The sequence below is a fragment of the Anomaloglossus baeobatrachus genome, chromosome 2 (genome assembly GCF_048569485.1).
Source record: "Anomaloglossus baeobatrachus isolate aAnoBae1 chromosome 2, aAnoBae1.hap1, whole genome shotgun sequence".
Taxonomy (NCBI): domain Eukaryota; kingdom Metazoa; phylum Chordata; class Amphibia; order Anura; family Aromobatidae; genus Anomaloglossus; species Anomaloglossus baeobatrachus.
The window spans coordinates 359252943-359266249 of NC_134354.1; the positions used below are offsets into that span (position 1 = coordinate 359252943).

General features: G+C 39.4%; 2 non-coding genes across 2 annotated transcripts; both read left to right on the plus strand.

Moving 5' to 3' along the window:
- Positions 1 to 7624: 7624 nt before the first annotated feature.
- On the plus strand, positions 7625 to 7697 carry TRNAA-AGC (transfer RNA alanine (anticodon AGC)). Its single transcript has one exon. It is a non-coding gene; the product is annotated as a tRNA-Ala (tRNA).
- A 1168-nt stretch (positions 7698 to 8865) lies between these two features.
- Positions 8866 to 8938, plus strand: TRNAV-CAC (transfer RNA valine (anticodon CAC)). The gene has a single exon. It is a non-coding gene; the product is annotated as a tRNA-Val (tRNA).
- Positions 8939 to 13307: the final 4369 nt, after the last annotated feature.

The window sequence follows — 13307 nt, forward strand, 5'->3', positions numbered from 1 at the left end:
AAAAAAAGTTTGAGTGTGCAATGCAGGCAGACGTGCTGCAAATATCTTTGCACTAATGTGACTACACAAAAGTCCAATAGCCACGTTTAGGATGCCACTAGGTACACTGACTGTTTGCTAGTATAATGACTTAGTTAAAAAGAGTTGGAGTGTGCAATGCAGGCAGACGTGCTGCAAATATCTTTGCACTAGTGTGACTACACAAAAGTCCAATAGCCACGTTTAGGATGCCACTAGGTACACTGACTGTTTGCTAGTATAATGGCTTAGTTAAAAAGAGTTGGAGTGTGCAATGCAGGCAGACGTGCTGCAAATATCTTTGCACTAGTGTGACTAGACAAAGTACAATAGCCACGTTTAGGATGCCACTAGGTACACTGACTGTTTGCTAGTATAATGGCTTAGTTAAAAAAAGTTTGAGTGTGCAATGCAGGCAGACGTGCTGCAAATATCTTTGCACTAGTGTGACTAGACAAAAGTCCAATAGCCACGTTTAGGATGCCACTAGGTACACTGACTGTTTGCTAGTATAATGGCTTAGTTAAAAAAAGTTTGAGTGTGCAATGCAGGCAGACGTGCTGCAAATATCTTTGCACTAGTGTGACTAGACAAAAGTCCAATAGCCACGTTTAGGATGCCACTAGGTACACTGAGTGTTTGCTAGTATAATGGCTTAGTAACAATGAGTTTGAGTGTGCAATGCAGGCAGACGTGCTGCAAATATCTTTCCACTAGTTTGACTAGACAAAAGTCCAATAGCCACGTTTAGGATGCCACTAGGTACACTGACTGTTTGCTAGTATAATGGCTTAGTTAAAAAAAGTTGGAGTGTGCAATGCAGGCAGACGTGCTGCAAATATCTTTGCACTAGTGTGACTACACAAAAGTCCAATAGCCACGTTTAGGATGCCACTAGGTACACTGACTGTTTGCTAGTATAATGGCTTAGTTAAAAAGAGTTGGAGTGTGCAATGCAGGCAGACGTGCTGCAAATATCTTTGCACTAGTGTGACTAGACAAAGTACAATAGCCACGTTTAGGATGCCACTAGGTACACTGACTGTTTGCTAGTATAATTGCTTAGTTAAAAAAAGTTTGAGTGTGCAATGCAGGCAGACGTGCTGCAAATATCTTTGCACTAGTGTGACTAGACAAAAGTCCAATAGCCACGTTAAGGATGCCACTAGGTACACTGACTGTTTGCTAGTATAATGGCTTAGTTAAAAAAAGTTTGAGTGTGCAATGCAGGCAGACGTGCTGCAAATGTCTTTGCACTAGTGTGACTAGACAAAAGTCCAATAGCCACGTTTAGGATGCCACTAGGTACACTGAGTGTTTGCTAGTATAATGGCTTAGTAACAATGAGTTTGAGTGTGCAATGCAGGCAGACGTGCTGCAAATATCTTTGCACTAGTATGACTACACAAAAGTCCAATAGCCACGTTTAGGATGCCACTAGGTACACTGACTGTTTGCTAGTATAATGGCTTAGTTAAAAAGAGTTGGAGTGTGCAATGCAGGCAGACATGCTGCAAATATCTTTCCACTAGTTTGACTACACAAAAGTACAATAGCCACGTTTAGGATGCCACTAGGTACACTGACTGTTTGCTAGTATAATGGCTTAGTTAAAAAAAGTTTGAGTGTGCAATGCAGGCAGACGTGCTGCAAATATCTTTGCACTAGTGTGACTACACAAAAGTCCAATAGCCACGATTAGGATGCCACTAGGTACACTGACTGTTTGCTAGTATAATGGCTTAGTTAAAAAGAGTTGGAGTGTGCAATGCAGGCAGACGTGCTGCAAATATCTTTGCACTAGTGTGACTACACAAAAGTCCAATAGCCACGTTTAGGATGCCACGAGGTACACTGACTGTTTGCTAGTATAATGGCTTAGTTAAAAAAAGTTGGAGTGTGCAATGCAGGCAGACGTGCTGCAAATATCTTTGCACTAGTGTGACTAGACAAAAGTCCAATAGCCACGTTTAGGATGCCACTAGGTACACTGACTGTTTGCTAGTATAATGGCTTAGTTAAAAAAAGTTGGAGTGTGCAATGCAGGCAGACGTGCTGCAAATATCTTTGCACTAGTGTGACTACACAAAAGTCCAATAGCCACGTTTAGGATGCCACTAGGTACACTGACTGTTTGCTAGTATAATGGCTTAGTTAAAAAGAGTTGGAGTGTGCAATGCAGGCAGACATGCTGCAAATATCTTTCCACTAGTTTGACTACACAAAAGTACAATAGTCACGTTTAGGATGCCACTAGGTACACTGACTGTTTGCTAGTATAATGGCTTAGTTAAAAAAAGTTTGAGTGTGCAATGCAGGCAGACGTGCTGCAAATATCTTTGCACTAGTGTGACTAGACAAAAGTCCAAGAGCCACGTTTAGGATGCCACTAGGTACACTGACTGTTTGCTAGTATAATGGCTTAGTTAAAAAAAGTTGGAGTGTGCAATGCAGGCAGACGTGCTGCAAATATCTTTGCACTAGTGTGACTACACAAAAGTCCAATAGCCACGTTTAGGATGCCACTAGGTACACTGAGTGTTTGCTAGTATAATGGCTTAGTTATCATGAGTTGGAGTGTGCAATGCAGGTAGAGGTGCTGCAAATGTCTTTGCACTAGTGTGACTAGACAAAAGTCCAATAGCCACGTTTAGGATGCCACTAGGTACACTGAGTGTTTGCTAGTATAAGGGCTTAGTTATAATGAGTTGGAGTGTGCAATGCAGGTAGAGGTGCTGCAAATGTCTTTGCACTAGTGTGACTAGACAACAGTCCAATAGCCACGTTTAGGATGCCACTAGGTACACTGAGTGTTTGCTAGTATAATGGCTTAGTTATAATGAGATGGAGTGTGCAATGCAGGTAGAGGTGCTGCAAATGTCTTTGCACTAGTGTGACTAGACAACAGTCCAATAGCCACGTTTAGGATGCCACTAGGTACACTGAGTGTTTGCTAGTATAATGGCTTAGTTATAATGAGTTGGAGTGTGCAATGCAGGTAGAGGTGCTGCAAATATCTTTGCACTAGTGGGACTATAGCAAAGTCCAATAGCCACGTTTAGGATGCCACTAGGTACACTGAGTGTTTGCTAGTATTATGGCTTAGTTATAATGAGTTGGAGTGTGCAGAGGACAGGAGGGTACAGTGCCAGGATTGTGGGGCTCTGGGTAGAGGAATGGAAGCCTGCCTTTCTATTCCCTCCTAATAGGGAAATGCAGGGAGGAAATCCCTGACCTTGGCTACACAGACGCTGTCGCTGTTTGCAGGACCTGTCACCTTTACTCTGACCCTGCCCGTACGAGCCCTTAAAAGGACTGATGGAAAGTGCTATCCCTATGCTGTCCAGCACTGTGTATGGAGCGCATACAGCAGTATCGGCGATATGACTCAGAACGGAGCTGCGCCAGTGATGTCTGACACAAAGGACGCAGAAGAGATAATGGCGTCCTGGAGGAAAATGTCCGTTTTTATAATGCAGGGACATGTGACATGGACATCCTATCACACATGCCGTTGCTTCTCTGGCTAAAAGTCCACTTAGCTGTGTGTGTGTCTGGGATTGGCTGACATGCTGGACCGCCCCACAAGACGCGCGCGCTTAGGGAAGGAAGACAAGAAAAAAAAAAAAATGGCGATCGCCATTATACAAACAGCAGTGATCTGAAGGCGCTGTTCACGCACACTATACACTGAAATGTCATAATAGTGTGAGTCACAGAGTGACTTACACTATTACAGCGGAATACCAGCTAGGAATTAGCTGTTTTTTTGCTGCTAGAACCGTTCTCGAACGTTTCTAGAACTATCGAGCTTTTGCAAAAAGCTCGAGTTCTAGTTCGATCTAGAACAGGCCCCAAAATCACTCGAGCCTAGAACTGGAGAACCACGAACCTCGAACCGCGCTCAACTTTAGTCATCACGTCTGCTTACCACGCAGAAGGTCCTGGGTTTAATCCCCATTGAAACCAATCTGTTCTTAGTGTTGAAATAATACGCTATCCAACTACAATATATGAAGTTCTCGGCTTTGTTACCGAATGACGGGATGTTTTGGCTTCCATCACAAACAGAACTACAAATTATTATTTTTTTTTCCCTTGGCGGTCAAAACTCGTCTCTAAATGCCATTACTTTGCAGGATTTCACAGCTTTCATAGTGGAGTGGTCATCACGTCTACTTCACACGCAGAAGGTCCTGGGTTCAATCCCCAGTAAAAACAAGCTGTTTTTGCTGTTGAAGTATTTTGCTATCAACCTGTAATATTTGAAATTCTTGGTTTTGTTGCCAACTGATAATATATTTTGGCTTCCATCACCAAAAGAACTACGATTTTGGGTTTCTTTTTTATTGACCATTTTAGCAGAAAACATAATCCCATATTATAAAAATCCTGTTTGTTTCAAAATATATAATTCCTTTAAATACAAAAGCAAACGACTAAAAAATGTAGAAAAAAGTAACACATTCAATGTAAACTTCCATTTAAGCAAAATCCCTTTGTAGGAATAAAACTGGTAAAATATGTAATAACAATTGTAAATGTTTCATTAACCAAAAATACTTTCCTTCAGCAATAAAAAGGCCCCGTCAGTCACAATTCTGCTCTGCTAGCCAATACACAGTAACTTTCCATAAGGCTTCATAGAGTAGTGGTCATCACGTCTGCTTAACACGCAGAAGGTCCTGCGTTCAATCCTTAGTAAATCCAATCTGTTCTTGGTGTTGAAATAATACCCAATTAAACTACAATATATGAAGTTCTTAGTTTTGTTGCCGAATGATGGGACGTTTTGGCTTCCATCACCAACAGAGCTACGAATTTGGTTTTTTTTCCCTGGTGGTCAAAACTCGTCTCTAATTGCCATTACTTTGCAGGATTTCAAAGGTTTCATAGTGTAGTGGTCATCACGTCTGCTTCACACGCAGAAGGTCCTGGGTTCATTCCCCAGTGAAACCCATGTGTTCATGGTGTTGTAATAATTCCATATCAACCTGCAATATATAAAGTTCTTGGCTTTGTTGCCGAATAATGGGATGTTTTAGCTTCCATCACCAACAGAGGTACGAATTTGTTTTTTTTTCCCCTGGCGGTCAAAACTCGTCTGTAATTGCCATTACTTTGCAGGATTTCAAAGGTTTCATAGTGTAGTGGTTATCACGTCTGCTTCACACACAGAATGTCCTAGGTTGAATCCCCAGGAAAACCTATTAGTTCATGGTGTTGAAATAAAACCCTATCAACCCGCAATATATGAAGTTCTCGGCTTTGTCGCCGAATGATGGGATGTTTTGGCTTCCATCACCAACAGAGCTACGAATTTGTTTTTTTTTCACCTGGCGGTGAAAACTCATCTCTAATTGCCATTACTTTGCAGGATTTCAAAGGTTTTATAGTGTAGAGGTCATCACGTCTGCTTCATACGCAGAAGGTCCTGGGTTCAACCCCAGTGAAACCAGTCCATTTTTGGTGTTGAAGTATTTTCCTATCGACTTGTAATATATGAAATTCTTGGTTTCGTTGCCAAATGACAATACATTTTGGCTTCCATCACCAAGAGAACTACGATTTTGGGTTTCTTTTTTATTGACCATTTTAGCAGAAAACATAATCCCATATTATAAAAATCCTGTTTGTTTCAAAATATATAGTTCCCATAAATACAAAAGCAAAAGACAAAACTATTTAGAAAAAAGTAACACATTGAATATAAACTTCAATTTAAGCAAAATCCCTTTGTAGGAATAAAACTGGTAATATATGTAATAAAAATTGTAAATGTTTCTTTAACCAAAAATACTTTCCTTCAGCAATAAAAAGGCCCCGTCAGTCACAATTCTGCTCTGCTAGCCAATACACAGTAAAGTTTCGTCAGGTTTCATAGTGTAGTGGTCATCACGTCTGCTTAACACGCAGAAGGTCCTGGGTTCAATCCCCATTGAAACCAATATGTTCTTAGTGTTGAAATAATACGCTATCCAACTACAATATATGAAGTTCTCGGCTTTGTTGCCGAATGACGGGATGTTTTGGTTTCCATCACAAACAGAACTACAAATTATTTTTTTTTTTTCCCCTGGCGGTCAAAACTCGTCTCTAAATGCCATTACTTTGCAGGATTTCACAGCTTTCATAGTGGAGTGGTCATCACGTCTACTTCACACGCAGAAGGTCCTGGGTTCAATCCCCAGTAAAAACAAGCCGTTTTCGCTGTTGAAGTAATTTGCTATCAACCTGTAATATTTGAAATTCTTGGTTTTGTTGCCAACTGATAATATATGTTGGCTTCCATCACCAAGAGAACTACGATTTGGGGTTTCTTTTTTATTGACCATTTTAGCAGAAAACATAATCCCATATTATAAAAATCCTGTTTGTTTCAAAATATATAGTTCCTTTAAATACAAAAGCAAACGACTAAACTATGTAGAAAAAAGTAACACATTCAATGTAAACTTCCATTTAAGCAAAATCCCTTAGTAGGAATAAAACTGGTAAAATATGTAATAACAATTTTAAATGTTTCATTAACCAAAAATACTTTCCTTCAGCAATAAAAAGGCCCCGTCAGTCACAATTCTGCTCTGCTAGCCAATACACAGTAACTTTCCTTCAGGTTTCATAGAGTAGTGGTCATCACGTCTGTTTAACACGCAGAAAGTCCTGCGTTCAATCCCCAGTAAAACCAATCTGTTATTGGTGTTGAAATAATACCAAATTAAACTACAATATATGAAGTTCTTGGCTTTGTTGCCGAATGATGGGATGTTTTGGCTTCCATCACCAACAGAGCTACGAATTTGTTTTGTTTTTTTTCCCTGGCGGTCAAAACTCGTCTCTAATTGCCATTACTTTGCAGGCTTTCAAAGAATTCATAGTGTAGTGGAAATCACGTCTGCTTTACGCGCAGAAGGCCTAGGTTCAATCCCCAGTGAAACCCATGTGTTCTTGGTGTTGAAAAAATATCCTATCAACCTGCAATCTATAAAGTTCTTGGCTTTGTTGGCGAATAACAGGATGTTTTAGCTTCCATCACCAACAGAGCTACGAATTTGTTGTTTTTTCCCCTGGCGGTCAAAACTCGTCTCTAATTGCCATTACTTTGCAGGATTTCACAGCTTTCATAGAGGAGTGGTCATCACGTCTACTTCACACGCAGAAGGTCCTGGGTTCAATCCCCAGTAAAAACAAGCTGTTTTCGCTGTTGAATTAATATGCTATACACCTGTAATATATGAAATTCTTGGTTTTGTTGCCAACTGATAATATATTTTGGCTTCCATCACCAAAAGAACTACGATTTTGGGTTTCTTTTTTATTGACCATTTTAGCAGAAAACATAATCCCATATTATAAAAATCCTGTTTGTTTCAAAATATATAGTTCCCATAAATACAAAAGCAAAAGACAAAACTATTTAGAAAAAAGTAACACATTGAATATAAACTTCAATTTAAGCAAAATCCCTTTGTAGGAATAAAACTGGTAATATATGTAATAAAAATTGTAAATGTTTCTTTAACCAAAAATACTTTCCTTCAGCAATAAAAAGGCCCCGTCAGTCACAATTCTGCTCTGTTAGCCAATACACAGTAAATTTTCGTCAGCTTTCATAGTGTAGTGGTCATCACGTCTGCTTAGCACGCAGAAGTTCCTGGGTTCAATCCCCATTGAAACCAATATGTTCTTGGTGTTGAAATAATACGCTATCCAACTACAATATATGAAGTTCTCGCTTTGTTGCCGAATGACGGGATGTTTTGGCTTCCATCACAAACAGAACTACAAATTATTTTTTTTTTTTTCCCCTGGCGGTCAAAACTCGTCTCTAAATGCCATTACTTTGCAGGATTTCACAGCTTTCATAGAGGAGTGGTCATCACGTCTACTTCACACGCAGAAGGTCCTGGGTTCAATCCCCAGTAAAAACAAGCCGTTTTCGCTGTTGAAGTAATTTTCTATCAACCTGTAATATTTGAAATTCTTGGTTTTGTTGCCAACTGATAATATATTTTGCCTTCCATCACCAAGAGAACTACGATTTGGGGTTTCTTTTTTATTGACCATTTTAGCAGAAAACATAATCCCATATTATAAAAATCCTGTTTGTTTCAAAATATATAGTTCCTTTAAATACAAAAGCAAACGACTAAACTATGTAGAAAAAAGTAACACATTCAATGTAAACTTCCATTTAAGCAAAATCCATTAGTAGGAATAAAACTGGTAAAATATGTAATAACAATTGTAAATGTTTCATTAACCAAAAATACTTTCCTTCAGCAATAAAAAGGCCCCGTCAGTCACAATTCTGCTCTGCTAGCCAATACACAGTAACTTTCCATCAGGTTTCATAGAGTAGTGGTCATCACGTGTGCTTAACATGCAGAGGGTCCTGCGTTCAATCCCCGGTAAAACCTATCTGTTCTTGGTGTTGAAATAATACCCAATTAAACTACAATATATGAAGTTCTAGGCTGTGTTGCCGAATGATGGCATGTTTTGGCTTCCATCACCAACAGAGCTACGAATTTGTTTTTTTTTTCCCTGGCGGTCAAAACTCGTCTCTAATTGCCATTACTTTGCAGGATTTCAAAGGTTTCATAGTGTAGTGGTCATCACGTCTGCTTCACACGCAGAAGGTCCTGGGTTCAATCCCCCGTGAAACCCTTGTGTTCATGGTGTTGTAATAATTCCATATCAACCTGCAATATATAAAGTTCTTGGCTTTGTTGCCGAATAATGGGATGTTTTAGCTTCCATCACCAACAGAGCTACGAGTTTGTTTTTTTTCCACCTGGCGGTCAAAACTCGTCTCTAATTGCCATTACTTTGCAGGATTTCAAAGGTTTCATAGTGTAGTGGTCATCACGTCTGCTTCACACGCAGAAGGTCCTGGGTTCAATCCCCAGTGAAACCAAGCTGTTTTTGGTGTTGATGTAATTTCCTATTGACTTGTAATATGTGAAATTCTTGGTTTCATTGCCAAATGACAATACATTTTGGCTTCCATCACCAAGAGAACTTCGATTTTGGGTTTCTTTTTTATTGACCATTTTAGCAGAAAACATAATCCCATATTATAAAAATCCTATTTGTTTTAAAATATATAGTTCCCATAAATACAAAAGCAAACGACTAAACTATGTAGAAAAAAGTAACACATTCAATGTAAACTTCAATTTAAGCAAAATCCCTTTGTAGGAATAAAACTGGTAAAATATATAATAAAAATTGTAAATGTTTCATTAACCAAAAATACTTTCCTTCAGCAATAAAAAGGCCCCAATCAGTCACAATTCTGCTCTGCTAGCCAATACACAGTAACTTTCCATCAGGTTTCATAGTGTAGTGCTCATCACGTCTGCTTAACACGCAGAAGGTTCTAGGTTGAATCTCCAGGAAAACCAATCTGTTCATGGTGTTGAAATAAAACCTTATCAACCCGCAATATATGAAGTTCTTGGCTTTGTCGCCAAATGACGGGATGTTTTGGCTTCCATCACCAACAGAGCTACGAATTTGTTTTTTTTTCCCCTGGCGGTGAAAACTCGTCTCTAATTGCCATTACTTTGCAGGATTTCACAGCTTTCATAGTGGAGTGGTCATCACGTCTACTTCACACGCAGAAGATTCTGGGTTCAATCCCCAGTAAAAACAAGCCGTTTTTCCTGTTTAAGTAATTTGCTATCAACCTGTAATATTTGAAATTCTTGGTTTTGTTGCCAACTGATAATATATTTTGGCTTCCATCACCAAGAGAACTACGATTTTGGGTTTCTTTTTTATTGACCATTTTAGCAGAAAACATAATCCCATGTTATAAAAATCCTGTTTGTTTCAAAATATATAGTTTCTTTAAATACAAAAGCAAACGACTAAACTATGTAGAAAAAAGAAACACATTCAATGTAAACTTCAATTTAAGCAAAATCCCTTTGTAGGAATAAAACTGGTAAAATATATAATAAAAATTATAAATGTTTTATTAACCAAGAATACTTTCATTCAGCAATAAAAAGGCCCCGTCAGTCACAATTCTGCTCTACAAGCCAATACACAGTAACTTTCCATCAGGTTTCATAGAGTAGTGGTCATCACGTGTGCTTAACACGCAGAGGGTCCTGCGTTCAATCCCCAGTAAAACCAATCTGTTCTTGGTGTTGAAATAATACCCAATTAAACTACAATATATGAAGTTCTAGGCTGTGTTGCCGAATGATGGGATGTTTTGGCTTCCATCACCAACAGAGCTACAAATTTGTATTTTTTTCCCTGGCGGTCAAAACTCGTCTCTAATTGCCATTACTTTGCAGGATTTCAAAGGTTTCATAGTGTAGTGGTCATCATGTCTGCTTCACACGCAGAAGGTCCTGGGTTCAATCCCCAGTGAAACCCATGTGTTAATGGTGTTGTAATAATTCCATATCAACCTGCAATATATAAAGTTCTTGGCTTTGTTGCCGAATAATGGGATGTTTTAGCTTCCATCACCAACAGAGCTACGAATTTGTTTTTTTTCCACCTGGCGGTCAAAACTCGTCTCTAATTGCCATTACTTTGCAGGATTTCAAAGGTTTCATAGTGTAGTGGTCATCACGTCTGCTTCACACGCAGAAGGTCCTGGGTTCAATCCCCAGTAAAACCAATCTGTTCTTGGTGTTGAAATAATACCCAATTAAACTACAATATATGAAGTTCTTGGCTTTTTTGCCGAATGATGGGTTGTTTTGGCTTCCATCACCAACAGAGCTACGAATTTGTTTCTTTTTTCCCCTGGCGGTCAAAACTCGTCTCTAATTTCCATTACTTTGCAGGATTTCAAAGGTTTCATAGTGTAGTTTTTATCACGTCTGCTTCACACGCAGATGGTCCTGGGTTCAATCCCCAGTAAAACTAATCTGTTCTTGGTGTTGAAATAATACCCAATTAAACTACACTATATGAAGTTCTTGGCTTTGTTGCCGAATGATGGGATGTTTTGGCTTCCATCACCAACAAAGCTACGAATTTGTTTTTTTTTTTCCCTGGCGGTCAAAACTCGTCTCTAATTGCCATTACTTTGCAGGCTTTCAAAGGTTTCATAGTGTAGTGGAAATCACGTCTGCTTTACACGCAGAAGGCCTTGGGTTCAATCCCCAGTGGAACAAATGTGTTCTTGGTGTTGAAATAATATCCTATCAATCTGCAATCTATAAAGTTCTTGGCTTTGTTGCCGAATAACGGGATGTTTTAGCTTCCATCACCAACAGAGCTACGAATTTGTTTTTTTTCCCCTGGCGGTCAAAACTCGTCTCTAATTGCCATTACTTTGCAGGATTTCAAAGGTTTCATAGTGTAGTTTTCATCACGCCTGCTTCACACGCAGAAGGTCCTGGGTTCAATCCCCAGTAAAAACAAGCCTTTTTCGCTGTTGAATTAATATGCTATACACCTGTAATATATGAAATATTTGGTTTTGTTGCCAACTGATAATATATTTTGGCTTCCATCACCAAAAGAACTACGATTTTGGGTTTCTTTTTTATTGACCATTTTAGCAGAAAACATAATCCCATATTATAAAAATCCTGTTTGTTTTAAAATATATAGTTCCCATAAATACAAAAGCAAACGACTAAACTATGTAGAAAAAAGTAACACATTCAATGTAAACTTCAATTTAAGCAAAATCCCTTTGTAGGAATAAAACTGGTAAAATATATAATAAAAATTATAAATGTTTCATTAACCAAAAATACTTTCCTTCAGCAATAAAAAGGCCCCGTCAGTCACAATTCTGCTCTGCTAGCCAATACACAGTAACTTTCCATCAGGTTTCATAGTGTAGTGCTATCAACCTGCCATATATGAAGTTCTTGGCTTTGTTGCCGAATGACGGGATGTTTTGGCTTCCATCACCAACAGAGCTACGAATTTGTTTTTTTTCCCCTGGCGGTGAAAACTCGTCTCTAATTGACATTACTTTGCAGGATTTCAAAGGTTTCATAGTGTAGAGGTCATCAAGTCTGCTTCATACGCAGAAGGTCCTGGGTTCAACCCCAGTGAAACCAATCTATTTTTGGTGTTGAAGTATTTTCCTATCGACTTGTAATATATGAAATTCTTGGTTTCGCTGCCAAATGACAATACATTTTGGCTTCCATCACCAAGAGAACTACGATTTTGGGTTTCTTTTTTATTGACCATTTTAGCAGAAAACATAATCCCATATTATAAAAATCCTATTAAACATTCATTCCCCTTCTCAGATTTGCTATACCGGATCTTGCAGGGGGCTTTGGATGAAGGAATTATAACAAAGAAGGTTTTTGATGGCCTCTTCATTGCATCTCCCAAAATCCCCACCTTTTATCTCCTGCCCAAGATCCACAAGAATCCCGAACACCCTCCGGGGCGCCCTATCGTATCCGGCATAGATGGCTTATGCGACCCTGTCTGTCGCTTTATCGACTATTATTTAAAACCTCTTGTGGAAACATTGCCATCTTATGTTAAGGATATGACGGACGTCCTGAATAGGGTCGACGGGATTTTTGTGGATTCTGATACCCTTCTTGTCACGTCGGACATAGAGTCACTTTATACCAATATTAAACATGATGATGGTCTGGAGGCAGTCCGCTTCTTTCTGAGCAATACCAACCGTGATGGCCATTTGTGTGAGCTGATCCTGGAGCTGCTCCACTTTATCCTGGCACACAATTTCTTCATTTTCAAAGACCGGTTTTAATTTACAGACCAGAGGCACTGCGATGGGCGCAGCCTGTGCGCCTTCGTACGCTAATATGTTCCTCGGCCATTGGGAGAGGGGCATTTTTGGCGACGAGGGCGTGCCGGCCGCTACCCATGCGCAGTGCTGGTTAAGATATATTGATGATGTTTTTGTTTTGTGGCAGGGTACCGTGGAGCAGCTCTCGGACTTTATGGGTGTTTTAAACCATAATTCATTGAACCTTAAGCTCACTTTTAGATATGATTTACAGTCTATTGATTTTTTGGATATTATGATTGGAGTTGACCGTGGTCGGCAATTACAGACGGATGTCTTTAGGAAGCCTACCTCGGTCAACTCCCTTTTACATGCCTCATCTTCTCATCCTGTTAGTACCATCCAAGCCATCCCGGTTGGGCAATTTCTCAGAATAAGGCGGATATGCTCTACATCTGATAATTTTCAGTCCCAGGCCAATGATCTAACATCGAGATTGGTTAATAGGGGATATAGCCGTTGTGTCATAAAGAAGGGGTACAATAGGGCAAAGAATACCAATCGACAGGAGCTTCTG